Source organism: Anser brachyrhynchus, assembly GCF_964034855.1.
Source record: "Anser brachyrhynchus genome assembly, chromosome: 2".
Lineage (NCBI taxonomy): Eukaryota > Metazoa > Chordata > Aves > Anseriformes > Anatidae > Anser > Anser brachyrhynchus.
In genome coordinates, this window is record NC_137695.1 from 68,234,901 (window position 1) to 68,253,674 (window position 18,774).

The 18,774-nt window shown below is 43.2% G+C and overlaps 1 protein-coding gene and 1 long non-coding RNA gene across 3 annotated transcripts in view; one reads left to right on the top strand and one right to left on the bottom strand.

Annotated features, from left to right (window-relative positions):
• Positions 1-6,679, top strand: part of LOC308189113 — a 443,217-nt gene extending 436,538 nt beyond the window's left edge. Inside the window, exon 3 of the long non-coding RNA XR_013946025.1 lies at positions 6,669-6,679. This is a non-coding gene — a long non-coding RNA (uncharacterized lncRNA). The remainder of the gene's footprint in view (positions 1-6,668) is intronic.
• ARPP21 (cAMP regulated phosphoprotein 21) overlaps positions 1-12,646 on the bottom strand; it is a 212,429-nt gene extending 199,783 nt beyond the window's left edge. For both annotated transcript variants that reach the window (XM_080578796.1, XM_080578804.1), the window contains exon 1: positions 1,869-12,646. The gene's annotated coding sequence lies outside the window, so the exon portion shown is untranslated. The remainder of the gene's footprint in view (positions 1-1,868) is intronic.
• Between the last annotated feature and the right edge of the window lie 6,128 nt (positions 12,647-18,774).

Here is an 18,774-nt window from a genome sequence, read left to right on the forward strand (position 1 = left end):
GCTTTCCAGGGACCTAGACTGCTACTATCTTGCAGAAGTTTACTGGCAGTGAAATACACTTGCATCTAAAAAATGGCATCAAATTTGCAAATCGCCTGTCTTTGAGCTGCTTGGAAAGATGCTTTCAAAGTTGCAAGTAAATGACTTTCAAAGGGAGATGGCCATGTATTCTCTCTGTGCCCTTGACAAGCCTCCCATCAGCAATATGCCAGCACTCAGCACTGGCCCAATCCTGCCTAGCAGCTCCTGCATTTCTGAAGCACTAGTTTGGGGTACAACAAATTCTTCTTTGCATATTAAAATATGGGCAACAGAAACCAGGGTGGGTGGGCAGTGGGAAGCAGAGAGGGAGCTGGCGAAAGTCTTGGCTGGAAGCATGAGCCAAGGCATAAGAGATGTATGGGATTACCGTAGTTTACATAGTGTCCTCGTTGCCATACCACCACGTCAAGTCCCCAGCACAGTGCTGGCTGTGGAGAGGTCACGAGCAGCAGGACAGTAATATTATTACAGTAGCACAGTGTCCTCAGTCAGAGGTCGTGGCCCAGGAAGGATCCCACAGACCCCCAAGAAGTCCTTGTGGTTTCTGCAGCAGAGAGCCTCAGGCGGGCTTTCAGACAGGACCCACCACACAATTGTCACAAGCAGCACTGAGGAAAGGCAGTTTCTCTTTGTCTGGTCAAGACAATGCTAAAATTTTAACAACCTCAGACAGAAACCTGTCCTGGAAATAAATTTCCTAGACTGTGCCTAGAGGCACCTGCCACATGTGGAGTTAGTATCTTCCTCATCAGTTCCACACTGTTTCTTTGGCCCAGATAGCACTTATTTAGTTTTCTACAACTTCCCAGCAAATTGTTTCACCACTACCCGTGTATGGAACTGGTGAGGAGAACACTGAACCAGAGCCTTCCAAGTCAAGGGAGAAATTGCCACTGTTTTCAGTGTGTCTTGCATCAATCTAGCTCTCTAGGAACACCGCTGGAGCTGACCTTCTGCTGTTGGCCATGCACCTATTCAGAGCAGAACTCACTGGTTTTCAGAGGTGACTTTCTTAACGCTTTGTGCTTTAATTTAGAAAAAGCAGCAGTATATGACTTCCAGCATGCAGCAGGCTATCACACTGCACACAGAGCCTGCTCAACTCCACGAGCAAATCTGCATCATGCCACACACGACCATGCATTTAGGTGCCATGCAAGTGCATGCACATGTGCAGGCTCATTGGGGAGAGCCACGCAGCGGCACATCGATCTCTTCTGGTCTGCCTGCTGGCCCTGCTTCGCATCGCACAGTCAAGAGGAGAGGGTCACACAGAGGCAACAGGTACCAGAAATGGTCCTGTGAAGCACTACAAGCCTTTTGGCTCCCCCCTCTTCTCTAAGTAAATGCCACCTTGACATTGTGCTGTTTTTACCACAAGAAGCTGATGTTACTCTTTCAAAAAGAAAAGAAAACGCCAGGAGACAGTAGACTTGAGACCCTATCCCTGAGCAGGCAGATCTGATACTTTCAGAGCACAGCAGCAGCGCTTCTCCCCTCCCCGCAAGTGCAGTCAGCACATTCGATTTCTTTTTCTATATCTCTCCCATGTTTATTATTAAAACACGTCAGTGCTATCTAATCGCCATTGGAATTGAAAGTAATTTTGCACAGGAGCATTCTAAACTTAGAGAACACCGATTAAAATTAATGCAAAAAACCACAAAGTGCTCATGTTTTGCTGTGTTGGAAAGAAACCAGGGCCAACACATGATCAAACTCAGCCCATATCTGCTCATCAGCACTGCTGATAGTTGACTTTTTTTTTTTTTTCCTGTCTCCCTCCTCTGAGAGCAGTTGGAGCTGTGCTAAGGCCTTCTCCTTACCCTGTCCACTGAGCAGCAGCGGTTGCATCCAGACTCTCTGGGCTTTCCCCACCGCAAGGCTGATGGCTCTGCTGCTTCCAGGGTGCCTGCCGCCCCGCTCCACGTCCTGTGGACAGCTGAGGCAGCCGGGGGGGCCGTGGCATGGCGGCAAGGGGACGCGGCCCTTCCTGATATAATGGGAAGGCCAGTGCCAGCGTCGGCACTGGACTGGGCTGGATTCCAGTGCCGCGGCCCTCCTGCACCTGTTGTGGGGCTCAAACCATGACAATCAGCTGTGCAGCTAATATTAGCCGGGGCAGGAGCGCAATCCAACCACAAAGCAGCTCGTGGGGAAATAACTGTCCCTCTCTGCCTTTAATTAAAGGGAAAACACAAATGAGTGAAGTGTGGGCAGTGCCACCAGCCGGGGAATCTGGGTGGAAGCCCAAGAACCCTGAGTGGTCCTTTCCAGTTCATCACCTCAGCCGAATTTTCCCTCCAGCAGTGGTTTTGGCCCTTCCAAAATTGCCAGCCACAGATAGATTTGGGAGCATTTGCATTTGCTGCCTCTCCTGTCTCAGCACTGAGATCTCTGGTCCTCAGGACCTGCGGGCAAACCTGGGCCCCACACCATCTTGTTACCTGATGGCAGGCTCTCACAGGAAAAGCACACAGACACACAGTGCTGTTGCATGCAGTGAGAAGGTACAATAAGCCAGTGCTCTAAGTGGCGCATAAAAGCCAAAATCAAGAAAACTTTCTCACCCCGCATAACCTGCAGTGTTAACATAGCCTGTTAATGTCCTACCTAAAATAAAACACCCACAGTGTTGGGCCACTTCTCTTTTCTAAAGGAATTTTTGCAGCATTCGATTTCCTCTGCTCCCCAGGCATCACAGGGGACTCCGAGCACTGGGGGCAGCAATAACAGCATGTACTGCTGCATCGATAAGCACCAGAGAGCAGCTTAAATACGAACGTGAGCTCCAGCTCCAAATTCTCTGACTGAGCAGCAGATCTTCCACAGTCCTTGCTGTGAGCTTTTCTTGATGCATCCATTTTGCTTGCCTACAATGACTCCATTCAGGATGAAAGAGCTGCAAGACCCCTCTTTCTGCAAAACCTATCAGAAGGGATGAGATCCAATGGTGGCAGCATTTGTGGAGAAATATAGGTGGGGAAACTATCGTACTAGTTTGGGAAAGGTGCAAAGCCTTACTGTGGGGTTCGTGTTGGTTGGATTGTTATTTTAAACTATGTCAGGAAACAGATGGTGCCTCTTCGAAAAATGTGATTGCAAGCTAAAATTAAAAAATATACCAGAAGCACTTGTGAAACTGTAGGAGAATTAAAGGAACGAATACCAAAAGTAAACACTGAGAGACTTCGTCTTCTTCAGAAGAACGCTGCCACAGTCTGAGAAAGATGAAATTAAACTGGATGTTTCCACTTCTGTAAAATGTGGGAGGCTCCCTAGACAGCTAAATTGGAAAACGTGACACAGCTGAATCCCTACGTTCCCCTTGCATCCTCTGAGTAACCCCTTTGATCCCTGGGGAAAAAAAGAACTCGATTAATTTTCACAGCCAAATCTCTTTTTGATAGCAGCATAGAGATCGGGCCAAGATTTGGGCAGGTTCTCTTTTTCCCTTAGAGCTCTGTTGTTTGTTTACCCAGCTGAGTCTAGATGGTCTCACAAGACTGCAATAGCCAAATATTCTCTACCCTGACTAACCATTCAAATCGTTCCATTAAAAAAAAAAAAAAATCATTTTGCCAGAATATCTATCTTTAGACTAAAGACTAAATCGTCACAACATATTTAGCATTTAAAGCTTTCAAATAGCATTAGGTAAATTTGGACAATTCTCTTTGCATTTTACAGCCTTTCAGAGATGAGATGTCAAGTGATGAGAGCTACATAACCCAACTTTCTAGAGAACGAGCATTTCTCTTAAGGAATGTGTATTCAAATCAACTTCTTGCAACCCTTATAGTACATACCAAACTGGAACATGGGAAGACTGGTTTGTCCTGATGTGACAGAAGCTGTTAAGTAACCACAGGCAGCCACCTATATAAACAATTATCTTTGATTTTTCTTTGTTTTGTTCAGTTTCTTTCAAAGGCATTAAGCTGACTGAGGAAGAAAATTATAGCTTTCCTTAAAAGAAGAAAGCATCAGACATCAATTTAATGAAGGATATTTGTTGCTGAGGCACGGGTAGCATATCCATTTCAGGAAATACTTTAGCATGTCTTTAGCTAGGCTTCCCATTGCAAACAGCTTAAGACCAAGTGAAGACGGAAGCTAGTCACAAAGCTTGAGGGATGGTAAGACACTATCTCACCTCTGGATGCACTGGGATTTAGCTGTCTGCTTTGGGCTTGTACTGTATATGGGGCAATATGCCAATGCATGTCATAAGAAGGTAAACATGTCAGAACAAAAAATTTGACATGCAAAACCGTATTCTCCAAGAGAGGTCTAATAAATAATAGATTCAAGAAACTACTTCTTCCTGTTTCATCTCTGTTTCCAGCCCTCAGCTCTTGGGTCTAGCAGCAAGCCAAACATTCCTGCAGGCACAGCCTGTCCCCTTACAGCCACCATCTCACTGCAATTTGAGAACGTGAGCACAGCTGGTATTATCACTCAATAATGCGCAAGCACTATGAAACAAGCTACTTGGGCTCTGGCATCAGGCTAAAGTTGGACCTGCTCCTGTAGATGTACCTGCATGTAAATCTCCCAAGAGATTTTACTCTATCTTTGAGTTTTCTCACATATATTTTGATTTTTTTTTTAAATTATTATTATTTTTAACGGTATCAAAACTTCTCTAGGGAATGTATGGTCTCCTATGATGTTGTCAGCCCGGCTTGCTATGCACTATCAATGCAAACAATATTACAATAGTAAGAGGAAAAGCATTTTTCAGTACAGCCTCTCCAATTCCTGTACTGTTCCACTTTGAAACCTATGCCCAAGGATATGAGACAATAAAAATAGATCGGGTCAGATCCACAAGAGTTAGACACTCATAAGCCACACTTGGCTTCTGTCTCATCGTGGAGGTACCCCAGGTTTTTGCTACAAGTGTCCAAATACCTGTAGTTTGGCATACTCAGTTGCACTTTATCCTAGTAGCACTAAACAGGTAGGTAAGTAGTTTATATTGAAGATGAGGCCAATCTACACTACATCTTATGTAGTTATCTCTCTTCTTTCTTTTGCCAAACCACCTGGTGGTTAGTATACGGGGGGTGGGGGGTGCGTGTGTGTGGAAGTTAATTTCCCTTCCCTGTCTGAAGGGAATTGAACCCAACAAAAACCTGCACGCACCACACTACAGCAACAGCACACTCTGAGGTAGATGTTTGCAAACTGTTGCTATTTTAGTAGAATAGATAAAATAAATTCTTATGAACAAGACAAAATCAATACTCAAGTTTCCAGCTTGTCTGTATGTACAATGGAATATTAACATATTTTGGCAACTGGACTTTAACTTGGCAGAATGCCTTAATTGTGAGGCATTTCCTAAGCAGTTACTACCTCAGAATCACAATTAATACAACTGCTGATAAGTGAATGCACAAAGATGAAGATACACAGGCAAAGAACAGATATAAAAACTGACATAAAATCTGGGGCCCACTAGACGAGAAAGAGGGTAGGTGTTGAGGAGCTAACACCAGGCTGCAACCCTGTTTGTGAATTGTGATGCAGCATGGGGGAAGAAATGATCCTATGGCCTCGCATCTTTGCTTTTCCAGACCAATTCAGCTTCGCCAATTGCATCTCAGCCACCAGGGACTTGTGCAACTTCTGCTGTTTGACAAGAACCTAGCTGTGCCAATGAGCTGACAAATCCAAAATGCCTCCCGCCCCCAGCCCCTGCTGTGTGCCAAATTGCTATGTGTGCACTTGTGCACCACTTAGGATCCATCTTCAGTAGCTGCCAAGTCCCCCCGTCACTCCAGCAGAAAGAAGCAAGTGGAGAGAGGGAAGGGAGGGGGGGCAGAGAAGCAGAGGGAGAGGGAACACGTGTGCACTTTGAAAGCCAACTTTTATTTTTAGAGACATGAAGTAATGCTTGAGCACAGCTTGTTTTCACCCCAAACAGAAGAGACTGCTCCCCAAAAGAAAAATATATATATATATACACTAAGTTTTTAAAACCATCAGATGGCAGATCTGCTTGAGACAGGTGCTTTAAAGTGCCCTTGAATGATGTAAGAGCCTAAGAGAAGCAAGACAGAGAATTAAGAAGTCCTAATGAGCAGAGATGGGGGTGTTAAATTTTGCCAGCTGAGAGAAGAACATATAGCAGAGATGAGCAGAGGGAGCATGGAAGCAGAAGGGTGGTACAAGCTGCATCGACTTGACATGGGGTTGGCCATTGGCCTCAACATGTGACTGATACAAACTGCCAGTAAAGCCAAAGGGCCAAAGGAAGAGAAAAGGCAGAAAAGGGATCAGCCATCCACAGACCCTTTCCCCAGGGCTAATGGGATGTCACCTGGTCCTGTAGACAACTCATGCGGTGATGGAGTTGGCATTTGGAGTTGGCATTTGGTGACTCCAGGGGAGGCTGCACTTCCTTAGAAGTCTCTCATGTCTAGCTTGGACTTGGCTCCATGTGTAATGATTGGAGATTAAACATAAAATGTACATCTGAAATGCACCTAACAGGAAACAGGATTGTATTGCTGTTATAGGAATACATTTATCTAGGTTCTGGTTGCTTTTACATATACATTGCTGTGCCTCATGCAAGGGAACATATTCAAAAAGAAGTTATTCTGAATGACTAGGAACAAGTTAGTATTTACTGACGTGAAGTATTTATTTCACGTCAAACATAGTTCAATCCTAGTTAATTCTCAGACTCAGAAAAACAAGTTTGAATGATTTCAAGGATGATTTGGGGGAACGTCAAGACTTTTCTGACTCTTCTTAAAAGAATGTGGATTTGAAAACAACACATATATGGAACACATCTCTCTGCAGTTGCTCTTCAGGCATTCATGTACTGCAATAATCTCTGTCTTTGTTCCTCTTTTGGTAACACAGAATGAGTTTCCCTAAGTCACGAGTGGAGAGCTGGTGCCCAGGACTAGCAGGGTAGCACAAATTTGGTTCTGCTGTGGAGACAGGCCCTGTGCAGCTCTACAGCCTGGCAGAGCATGCAGGTGAAATGCAAGTTGTTACGGACCCAGCTTTGAAGGGCAACTTTCATCTCCCATGTTTGTGCTGGGCTGCCGTCTGGCACAAATGGAGCAGAGCATCAGGAGCTTATTAAAGATGCTTGACTGGATGCATCATTATGGCTAGTGCTGCGATTCCTCTATTTATAAGCAAGATGTAGTCTCCTGAAATAAAACCACTTCCAATATTTGTTATTATTTTGCTCACTACTAACCAGGAGAACAGAAAGATCTGCATGGAAATGAACAAGTCCATCTTTAGACGGCAGCCTGGGCTAGACCTCCCCAGTGTCAGGAACCCTAAAAACACTCGGGGTACATATTCAGAGGAATCTTTTCACATTTTCAACCTCTCATTTGTGAAATGATATTACACACAAATTTATCACTGTTAGAAGCTATTACCAAGTACAAATATCTTCCAGATGAAGAGCCTTCACATTTTCTCTCTAAAAATGCCAGTGGTTTTATATTCTTAGTGTTCACATTCATGTATTGGTTAGCAACAGCATTTCTAGCTGCACTGAAACTGTCTTCACAATACAGGAAGGAGAACAACTTCAAGGCAGCATTGCCAGCCAGGCAAGCCATAATTATATTTCACTTACAGCTCCCTTCCACCCCCAAATTATGTATGAGGCTCATCTCATGATGCTGCCAGATCTACCCTTAACATCCCTTACCAGGGCCAACTCACATTTTATCACTGAGTTCTCCTATAAAAAAGCTTCCTACTTGCAAGCAAGAAGCAGAGCAAAAAAGATTATTACTGACTTTGATTCCTGTTTCTGATCTCTCACAATCATCTCACACTCTTTAGCTTGAGTGCCTCCGGTTTTGGGTGGAATAAAACATCCTCATCTCTCTAAAAATAATAATAAAAAAACAATTTCCCCAACTTATGGTGCTAATTCTGTAGCATGTTTATTTATAGACTGATTTGTTATAGCAGATAACAAATCCTCCCTCCGCCCCCATCTGTATCTCTCACTAGACAGCTTAACTAACAAGACTAACATGGAACTGGACAAACACATATTCATCTCCTGATTAGTCTCCATCCTGGAATACATCATTGCAGTCATTCTGGTATTCACATCCCAGGGTCAGTGATTCCTTACATGGAGTCAGAGCATCTATTTAAATAGTTCTTTATTCTCCTGGAAGTTGGCAGCACAAATATAATAAAGTTTATCGTCTTCCTCCTGCTAAAGCTGATTTTATTAGTGACTGTTTCTGTAGAAGTCACTTCTGAAGGCTGTGACTTAACCCCTGAAATCAGAAGAAAAAGGAGGAAGCAAGAAGAGGATCATGCTGTCCAACTGATCATGCTGCCTCTCAGATGTTACTAGTTTGCAGAGCAGAAGCACTGTATTGCAGTTTCTTTCTCAACAGCTCTGTATAATTTTTTGAGATTGGCACTGCACAAAAAGCATGGCATGAAAGATATCCTGAAAGCTTGGCTCAAGTATGTAGAAACGGATTTATTTTTTTTTTGAATTCTCAAGTTAGCTTTTGTGCATATTTATGCACAAATTTTCACTGTCAAAAATAGTTCTAAAGACTTTTTGAAGAATGATAAGGGGAAGCAATTTGACCAATGTCAGGCTACTTTCAGTGATACCACTTATGGTTTCCATCCCTGGAGCTGCAAAAATCAGACACAACAAATGTTGCATTGTCTGCTCCCAACAGTAGAAACCCATCTGGCAAATCAGCCTGGTTTGTTAAGATCATGGACCATATTGTGTCATCACTTTTATGCAAACCACCTCTCTCCATCTGAATTTCAATGGCAATTGGAGGGGTGTGTGGCTCTAAAACTGTTAGCAGGATACAGTCTGTGGGGTCTTGTGTAATGCCTGAAGGTTATCCAAAATGGGAAACAGATAGTCCTACTAGGAAATGGGCAGCATGGTTAAGACGTTTCTGTTGCCTTGTGCATGACTACTCAGTTTAGAACCTCCTAGTCATTAAAAGAAAAACAAAAAATCCACCTACCTGCCAGCACCCACTTCAGTCCCCTTCACCTACAAGCTGGCTTACCCGTGCATTTGGCATACCAGGGAACGTGACTGTTTAGGCCAAACCTGTTTTTGTCTTCTTATACTTATTGAGACTTAAAGATGCCAGTCATATTCTGGACAATGAAAGCGTGGAAAGTTTTCAGACAGGGTAGATGTTGTTCTGTCTCTTTCTTCCAAGAAGGCTGTGAGTTGTTCGCAGAATACATCATTTTCTACACGTTAGGCACAGGTAGGAAGCAGACAAAGTATGCCTTGGCCTTGGGATTTGCACATTTTCAGTGAGTGCAATCATTTAGGTAACTACACTGTGTATGCTGTTCTGTCATTTGACTCCTTGGGCAAAAATAATAATGTTGAAAAAAAATATCACTGAAACAGCAAGGGAGACCGAAAAGACACATTGCAAGCAATATGAGAAGAGACATAAGAATTAAACAGTGTTCTCCCTCATGTAAACTAAACATGGTTTTTTTTTGTATGTTCAGCATTATACAGCTGACAAACGCAGGTCCATATTCCAGGCTGGAACTGAAGTGCAACTTCGCATTTTATAATAAAGGAAAATGAAACTTTGGGTTGATGAGCAATTGAGATTGTCCTTTTTACATGCCTACAGCAGCCTGGAACAGCATGGGAAGCAGTCCCCCAGGAAGTTACACTCACCTTCCAGCCCTGATGCAGGGAATGAGCTGTAGGTACTAGTGTGAGCTCATTTATGCAACTCAAACCTAATCCATGTACATTACATGATAGCAAAGCCATGCTTAAGAAAGTATCTGCAATTTGAAACAGGTTACAGTTCTTACTGCGTCTCTGGAAATACAGCAAAACACCTTACAAGGGGGAATGGAACAGACTAAGGTGGCCTGAAACGCCATGATAAGAAGTGGAGAGTGAGTACAAGCCCAAGAGCAAGACAAGGCTAGCCAAGGATGGAGCCCCTGTCAGACACCCCAGCAGCCTAGCAGTTGCTGTGCCATGCCTTTCTAGCTGAGTACTTTGGAAAAAAAGAGGTCCATATCTCATTGCAATTCCTGCCTGCAACCGAGTCGTAGAACCACCCTGAAGACAAAGAACAGATGATATACTGACATTTGAGAAGTAGTGAGCTCTTTATTAGAAGAACACCTACTGTATAAGGGAAATGGAGGGCTAATAGATCATGGGCCACTACAGCAAATGAAACCAGCACTCATCTTTTTAAATGAGACACTATGAATGATAATCGCTCTTCCACATATTATGCTTCACTCCTCTTGGTCTTTAAATGACAGTAACAAAGCACTACTCTCCCGTTAGTATGAGTTTTTTTGAGTTGCTGAGCATTATCAATATATTGGCATATATCTGTATTCTTTAATACTACAATACCAATTTATTCGGCATACCCTTATGGCACAGCCACAAATGGATGAACTTCTAGTTTAAAATGGATGATAATGGGGAAGGAGAACAGAATGCAGAACATGAGGCAATTGTGTAGCCTGACAATTTATAACACTACCTGCTTTCTGCTGCCTGGTTATTTATGGCTGGATGGGGAGATAAAGGAAAGAAGGACAGTTGCAGTGAGGACAGCTTAATTTAAAATACTGTCACCTGCTCCCACTAAAGTCAGGTGTCAGTTTCTCAATATATGCAACAGGTGCACTGCCTCTGAGCAGACCCACTAATAACAAAATCAATTTAAAATAAATTACTCCTAAAAGAAAGGGGAATGAAGAGGGAACAAAAATCAGAATGCTTTTTAGGTGTGGACAGTGACACTTCAGCTTAGTGCTGCTGGCTTCCAAGACAGAAATTAAAAGTGCCCCCAGTTTTTAGTTCCATGGCAGAGCAGGGTTATGTATCTGGGCTCTCACAAGTGTCCTCTCACAGTAAACATGCCTTCCAACTTCCCATGTTAGAAGTCTTTGCCCACCATTATAGGTTTGTATTTCACAGAGCCACAGAATCATTTAGGTTGACCTAAAAGACCCTTAAGAGCATCAAGTCCAACCATCAAACTAACACTACCACCACTAAACCAGGCCTCTAAGCGCCACATCCACACAACTCTTAAATACCTCCAGGGATGGAGACCCCACCACTGCCCCAGGCAGCCCCTTCCAAGGCCTGGCTGCCCTCTCTGTGAGGAAATCCTTCCTGACACCCAGCCCAACCCCACCGGTGCAGCCTGGGGCTGCATCCTGTCGCTTGCCACCTGAGCAAGGAGAGCGACATGCTGCTCCTGGGTGCGGCCTCCTGTCAGGCAGCTGTGGAGAGCGGGGAGCTCTGCCCTCAGGCTCCTGCTGAGCAGCCCCAGGGCCTCCAGCCCCTCCTCACACCTATTGTTTTCCAGTCTCTTCACGAGCTGCATTGCTCTTCTCTGAATGTTCCAGCAACTCAGATCGTTTGTGCAGTGACGGGCCCAAAACTGAACACAGTGCTCGAGGTGTGGCCTCACCAGCACTGAGTACAGGGGGACAATCAATTCCCTGGTTCTGCTGGCCACGCTATTCCTGATGCAGGCCAGGATGCTGTTGGTCTTCTCGGCCACCTGGACTCACCACTGGCTCATGTTCAGCCGGCTGTCAACCAGCACCCCCAGGTCCCTTTCTGCTGGACAACTTTCCAGCCACTCTTCCCCAAGCCTGCATGGGCTTGTTATGACCCAAGTGCAGCACCCAGCACTTAGCCTTGTTGAATTCCATACAACTGAACGCAGCCCATTGATCAAACCTGTCCAGATTCCTCTTCAAAGCCTTTCTACCCTCAAGAGGATCAGCATTCCTCGACTCAGACCTGGGCTTCAGTCTGCTGGGTCTGCCTCAAAAGCAAGCAGGGATGGCTGGAGGCAGCAGGGTGCTTCTAGGATCAGCCAGCAACCTGGCACCATGTCCAGAGATAGAGCCCACCTCTGCATCAGGTTCACAACATAGCAGGCCAAAATGCCTCCAGTGACAGAAAGCAAATACATCGTAAACCTGGGAGTTAGTGAGAATAAGGATGTATTATTGTATGGATCCAATTATGTGAAATACAGGTTGCCCAGGTTTGCTTTTTAAAATTTTATTTTTAAATAATTTTCTGTCCTTTTCCGTCTCCACACCCATTCACCAATTTTTATGCTATCTTGGTAGGTGTACCTAATGCCCTCAGCTACAGTAGTTTACAAAATGTTTTAATGCTTTAAGTATGAATGTTTAAGTAGTGGCCACCCCCAAATGCACACCAACAGATCAAAACTGACATTCATTATGAATCTAGCATGGGTGAATATCACCACTTCTTTGCGTAGAAAAAACCCTGCAGCATCTTCCCTGGCTACGTGCCTTCTTTTTGGACAGTAAGAATTTATAAATTCTACTTACATTAACATGAGGGGAAAAAAAAAAAGAGGACATAATAGAAATCAGTAAAATATCCACTGCATGCAGCAGATTTTGCTCATTTGTCACTGACATTAAGTATCAGTCAAGTTCATTGGGGCTGAAGTCAGATGAGTTATGTTAATGTAAAAAGAATATCAGTCCCATCGCTTTTAGCTTGGGCCCTGGTTGTGCAGCCATCCATCTGCTGGAGAGAAAAAGGAACAGGCACTCAGTCACAGTCCAGACTGCTGCAAAGGTAATAAAAGTGCTGCAAGCTCAAAACTATAATTCATAAATATACCATGGATGTACATTTGGAGCCTTCAGTTTCACATCACACGTCAACAAAAACTGAAAATGCTGGAGCATCCATACTATTTGCCACAAGAACAGGAAACACCTAAAAATAATAAGTGTTCCTACCAAGCACATTGTCATGACAATGGGCAGTGACAACACAGCAAGAATCCACTATCACCAAAGGCATGCTCAAAAGAAAATGCAGCAACAGATTACTGTGTAGATCACAGACTATCATGAGATCAGTAGTATCACTGCATGACTCTGTCCTGATGACAAGGATTATAACCAGAGTAGAAAATGACGGCAGTGGCACCCACATGAGAAATACATCTATAGCATCAATAGCTGAAGAAAGAAGTATTTCTGCAACAGCTGAAGAGCCAACAAAGATGCAATCTGCTGATTTATTAGTGCAGAGAGATGTTTTTGTTTCCCCTCCAAATAATCATCAAACTCAAAAAAAAAAGACAGAACAAATATAACCGAAATTATTTCATTTTTGTCCTCTTTCTTTTTTTGCACTTTGTTTTCATTGCTTATTTAAACACTTGCTTCCCATGTTTTTCCTTAAATTTTGTTAGGATTACTGTCTAAAAAACTCAGAAGAAAACTTACTCCTTTACTTATGACTGGAGTTACTATCGTATAGCCTGCATACTGTAACTCAACCAATGGAGTGCACCCTTTTTCAGAGGGCTCAGTTGTCGATTCATTTTTGTACCAGCTACCAGTCCTGCGTTACTACGCTCATGCAGCTGAATAAGACAGCAGCTGAATGAGCTAGCAGGCAAGCAGTATCAGCTACCTTCTCCCGAAATTCTTCTACCTATACTGATTTAGATTTGGAAATATGAAAAACTGCATCTTTTCTCCTCTAAACCCAGGTTGTTTAATCCCGCCATCCTCCTCTCCCTATCTCTCCCTCACCCCTCTCTGTTTTTTTATTTCTCACTAAATGCCCCCTCCACCACTCTGTTCAACAGTATTGCTCATGGCATTTGCAGGATCACACTACAGCTTTACAACAGTACACTTGACAAGATAGTCCCAAATTATGTTATTAGCTAGTACATTTAAGCAGGAAAACTGCTGTAGGTATTGAAGAATGTCATTTCAGGTGGGAGTACAAGGGGTTAAAAGAAGAAAATCTCAACCATTTAAATACATCTTGCTATAAACCGCACAAACACTTGTTTTTTTGACACTTGTCTTTTTAAAAATATATTTCTGTTTTGACGTCGCAGTTCTGAGCAGGTTTCACTCCTGCCAACCCCGTTTGTGTTTTGAATAACTTGGAACAGATGAAGCGCTGGTCCAGAGACAAGAAATCCTCTAAACATCTGTCAACTGCTCCAGCCCTGAGAGTGGAAAGCAAACTCCGTCAGTAGCTCTGCCGATCCTGCAGCTCTCAGAAGCTGCAGTTAATATGCCTTCACACTCAGCAGAGGATGAGAGAAACAGCATGACCTAAGGCCACGGCAGCACAGTAGTGGTCTGAGGTTCTCTAGGATGTGCGAGCGAGGCAAAGGGGGCAGTGGGAAGGTTATGGGTAATGAAAAAAACTTACAGTCCTATAGCAGCAACGGAAAACGGAGGAGCTGAGCATAATGCATTGTCGGTAGGGGCTGGGAAAGAAGAAAAGAGGGAAAATTCATCCTCATGCAGACAGCATGTTTGTGATTCAGCTGCAACTAATAAGACCAAAGGACTTACACTGACAGTCTGCAGGCATCCTTTAAGGTTGCCCTTTGAGGGTCTCACTCCCCCCTAACCAAACCCTAATCCATCCTGTGGTGGGAAGAGGCTAGACTAAAACAGTGAGTGGCAAACCAGGAAGGAAAGGGAAGAGGTCTAGGGTTGAAAAATGGATGAAAAATGGTTGAAAAATGGGTGAAAAATGGTTGAAAAAAGGCCTGTGTGGGTGATAGTGAGGACTCTGGTATGTCACGTGCTGGTCTTTGGAGGGCTGGTGGCCCTGTGAGCCCTGCCCAGTGGTGCTCTGCCTGGGGCATGGGGCGAGGAGGGAGTGTCAGACAGACTTGCAGTGCTTGGGGTCTCCTTCCTGGTGCTGCGGCCAGGGCCAGGAGAAGCTGGAAGGAGGAGGAGGTGCTGTGATCTGGTGAGCCCTAGGGCAGGTTCTTTCACTGGGAACGAGCTCCCAAGCTGGCACATGAGGATAGGGACTCGTGTTTACGGAGCTCTGAACATGGCACCATTACCTACTGTACAACCCTCATTTAATGTTTTTTGTTGTTGTTACCTCTGTAGCTTAAAACTCTCTGCAGTCTTCAAGGTTGTAATCTGAAGACAAAACCCTGCTCTAGGGCTGACAGGACAGCCTGGTGTGCTCTCCTTCCTAGATGTGCAAAATCACCAGCGACATCTGAAGCCCACTGCTTTCCAAAAGCAGGCTGCTCGTAGGTGCCAAGAAAGAGCTCTCAGGATCAGTCTTCAGCTAGCTGGGTTTAAAAGCTTTGCCATATTCCTCTAAATCAGCACTGACCCATGAAGTGGACAGTCCATTTAGCATTTCAAACTCATGAACCTCAGTTTAAGAATCAGAGCTAAACTCAGCTTTCCTGGTTGACCCAGCAGGTCTCACCACTGTTCACCTCCTTCCCCCACTTGCCAGGACTCTATCTGCACACCTCCCCATCACCCTGCAGTCTTCCCTACACACACAGGCTCAACATAGCCCCCCCTTAAGTACCAATGTGATGTATCTGTATATTATCAGTGACCTTTTCTCATGTATACCCAATACTGAGAAACCACATATAAAGATCAGGAAACATTCAGTGAAATAAAAGGTTTCTGTAGATGAGATTAAAAACTTTGTTATATGATTCTCACAGCTGTTGGAGGGCTAGCACAGCAGGCAGAACCCCAGCAATACTGGTGTGAACTCATCAAGTGATATTTCTTACCAAAAGATGGTGACCAGCAGTCCCCTCCTTGATCTCATGACAGAAGATGGTTTGCTTTCTTTTCCAAGCATTGTATTCCAATGCTCCATCAAAAGTAAAGCCTCCAAAAGGTTTCCCGGCCTTCCAGGAGATGCCAAACCCTGTAGTACGGCCTGCAAATAAAACAGATCCAGTCAATATAATCACTAAGTGATGACAAGAGAAGGGGAACCTTGAAAGACTGCTTACAGTTACAGCCTTGGAAAAACGGTGTGAGTAGGACACAGAATATTTTCCTCAATGGCAAAGTCATTCCCAAGTCCTTCAGCTGCATTTGTTTGCTTGCCTGTTTACAGAAACAGCAAAGGTGTCTCACTGCGTGAAACACATGATATCCCTGAAGAATACGGCACTATCAGATTCCTGTTGCTGTCTCAAGAAGTGGGACAGCAGAGAGCAGCAAGAGACACAGATAAAATAACAACACTCAATATATAAATTCACCGGCAGTCTGAATTTAATGAGTAGTGCAGCAACTACATCAGGCTTAGAAAGAAGGGACAGACTTCAATTTTTATCATCTGTAACTAACATTATTTATCTAATCACTTCTGCCTCTTAGTTATGATAGAAATGAGTAAACTCTGTACAGAAATGAAACAATGAAATGGTATTTCTCAGTGCAAAACATTTCAATTATTTAGGGCAATTAAAATAGCATATTAAAATAACTAGAAAAGGGAGCAGCACAACTTCATCAAGCAAAAGCCTAAACTTTGATATGAATAGAATATTGTTCAATAAAGTTAGACTAAGAAAAACATACACAAATGAAATCTAAAAAGAGATCCTGGGATTTAATGTCTACTCTGAAAGGTAATAACAGTTGGAAGGCTGTTTTGATTTCTTAAAATAAATAAACATGCCTCAATTTTTGTGAAAGAAAGAACAAGTAAGATTGTAACTGTTTATTTGTTAAAATAATTCAACAATGGAGTTGGTCAAAATTACAACAAAGGGAAGAAACCATGCCAGAGGGCAGGGTGCCAGGGTGACCTTGAACCAATTGTATTTTGGGAAGAAGTGGTGAAGCCTCACGATAAGGAAGGAGATGAATTCTTATCTTGGCTGTATCACAGACTCCTTGTCTGACCTTAAACAGGTTATATTCTTTGTGCCTCAGTTTCCCCATCTATATAGCAGGAAAGATAAAACTTGGATTCTGAAAGTGCTCAGGCTTATGAATACATGTTTTAATGTTAAGCTCAGCACCTCCTGAATCTTTGTAGCTTCTGCTTTCCAAAGTGGAAGCAGTTGGCATGTGGGAAGTATAGCACTGAGCTCTGGAAGAAGCAAATTTCCAGTCTGGAGCTTACATTTTTTTTTCTCTTCAAGCACCCTCTGCTCAGGGAACCAGGGTGCAAGGTACTTCTGACTTGTAGTTTGTAAACAGGGATTAGTTATACCTTTCTAGTCCTATGTTTTCCCTGAAGGAGCCGTTAACTTTTCCTTACGTGAACCAGTTCTTTGGTCCTCTTCCGTTTTGGAAATTTAGCTTCCCATGTGTGGTGCGAATTAGATGCAGTTTGCTCACCTTAACTACAGCTTTGAAAACAGTGGTTCAACTGCTATGGCTTGTTGTAGAATTAAAATGCAGATCAGCCACATGGTTTATCACAACTTGTAATGCTGTCTCTTCAACGTGTTACAACCAGCTATAACACATACTGCTCACATCTGTCAAGGCTTTCATATATATGAATATACATATACATATAACGTATAAACAGATATGTATGCACATAGATCTAACACTTGTGTTGTCTGAACTGGAATTCTTAATAGTAATATTTGGCAAAGGGTGAATGGGTCACAGAGGCCCTTCATAACATGGCTAATGGGAACCTGTGCTGAACCTCTCTATTCATGGTGTTTTTAAAAAACAGGATTCACCTGACTACTGGGTTTGGACAGAATAAGTCATCTCAGAGTGCAGGCAGCAATAAAAGGCATGCTGGGCATGCCATGAAATCTTGAAGTTGTCAGCAAAATCCCACTGACTAGGGCATGGGAAGCCTTTCAGTTCCTGGACCTCTGGTGAAAAAAAGACTGCCTGGCAATCATCAGCACGCCAGAAACTTGCTTTTACTTTTTCATCCCTTTGCACCTCACTGGTCCCCACTGATACTGCATGGGAATTAATTTCTGCAGCAATATTTATTATCAAAGTTCATTTATTGCCACCGTTTCTTCTTGCCCAATTACTACTTTGCTTTCAGCAGCTGACATGCTCTCAGAGGCTCACTGCAGTACTCACCTGTCAACTCTCTGGCCTGTCTTTTTGTTGTTGTTGTTTTTGACACATTCTAAGAGAGACTTTATGTGGGAATCTGTACAAATTTAAGTCTTTGCTCACCTCTGGGAAAGCAGGAGTCTTCCTTGGGCTGTCTGTAGGAAATGCAGTGTGCATGAGATTTCAAGAAGAGGAGTCTACATGTAAAACAATGTGCTGGGAAACACGAATACGAGGCACGACTCATCCACGGTAATAGTAGTACACATGTTTATGCATACAATCAGTTTGCAGCATTATTAAATCATTCACTATGTTATGTTTCATGTGAAACCTCTCTGTTGTGCATTCTGCTCTATATTCCTGCAAGCAGTTTATGATAGGACTAGAATCACTTTAGGCAGACATTCAGCAGGAAAAGCAGAAAAAATACCATTGTTTCAGACCATGATTATGCAGATTGGCTTCACTAGTAAGGAAATTAACTCTCTGCCACAGCTGTGGGGACTAAAATTACAGAACAATCTATGTTTTGAAAACTTTGAAAATCTGCCAAAGGAGAAAATTACATGATTGAACTACAGCTTTTATAGAATCAAAGTAAAATATTTCACTAATGGATTTGTTTAGTGTATTGTTTAAAGAATTTATTCGGTGAGTTTATTCTGATATAGCCAACAATTTGTACATCCATATATAGTTTAGAAATCCCGTTAAATGAAGAACAAATGAAAAAAAGTCATTGCTCATTTTTAAGGCCTAAAGACACAAAGTAACCTTTTACTGAGTGTTTTAGAGTGTTCTTGTAACTTTTCTATGACTATTTCAGGT